This window comes from Laccaria bicolor, genomic scaffold (genome assembly GCF_000143565.1).
Source record: "Laccaria bicolor S238N-H82 LACBIscaffold_67 genomic scaffold, whole genome shotgun sequence".
NCBI lineage: Eukaryota > Fungi > Basidiomycota > Agaricomycetes > Agaricales > Hydnangiaceae > Laccaria > Laccaria bicolor.
The window spans coordinates 10,292-11,495 of record NW_001889938.1 but is presented as its reverse complement, the minus strand read 5'-3'; positions in this window follow the sequence as shown (position 1 = coordinate 11,495).

The following is a 1,204-nucleotide window of genomic DNA, read 5'->3' as shown; positions in this document are numbered from 1 at the left end:
GCACACTTGGATGCACACAAAGCCACTGAGCTGCGGGATCTTTATATATTCTAGACTTTTGAGCATCAAACCACACCAGACTCTGTGAACATACTCTACCTCCCTTTCCCATTTAAATGGACTTCCCATTTTTTGAATGTAGTGAGTGATTTGTGAAGATATATGTGCACCTGTAAATAGCTGTATAAAATGCATAAATTTCCTTGACCCTGTTGTCTCTGATGGTGAAGTGGTAAGTTGTGTACATGTAGAAGGGCCCCCTGCAAAAAAAAACAGCTAAGTCCGGAGTTCAAACCTTGCTAAGGTGAAAAAACTACACATGTAAAACTTTCATCAGTTCAAGAGTGCTTCAGAAACAGCCCGGGAAAACAGGCACCTAATAGAAGGCATTGTCAATAATAAATGAAATGATAGTTCATTTGGATTAGCTTTTTGAGCTATACAAAGCCCTTACAATCTAGTTAAAACAATCTGTTTACTGAGTTATTTCACTGGGTGAATGATAACATGTTAATGGTTTAAAAAAATTTGTCAAACAAGTTATCGGTAACAGGTGATTTGGACAAAAAACATATTATAATAACCCATTGATAACCCGGTCTAGGGAACCTGGTAGACGGGTTATGCACCTGGTAGCCTGGTGATTATTCCTTGCTAACTGGTTTGTTTAGACATGTTTACTGGGTTAGGCACCCAGTGATTATAATCTGTCCTGGGGTGCGCAGTGGTAGCAGGCATCTATCATCTTTTGGTCAGTATTGTTACTAGTAAGTAGTATTGTATAAGTTGAAGAATTTGAGCAGATTTGTTGAAGACAGTAGACTGAGTAAGTATCACAGAAATCTCTCAGTAACTGGATGGCAAATTTGCGCCGTTAGGTTTGGCGGCGGTCTAGAGCGGTCTCTAACGTTTCAGCTGAAATAAAAGTGATATATGACCTTGGGGGCCAGTACAACAGATTGGCTTGGTTGTGTTTGGCAGCCAGTCTAGAGCGGTCTCTAACGCTTCGGCTGAAATAAAAGTGATGTATGACCTTGGGGGACAGTACGACGGCTTACATAATTATGACTGTGGAAATAGACCTTGATAAGCAAGGTAATTCCGCCTTGAACTTTAAATATAAAAGGCAGGTGCTAAGAATAAATGCCGCCCTTTGCGCTTATGTTTTATGGCGGTTGTTCTGCACATTTATCCCTGCACGCAA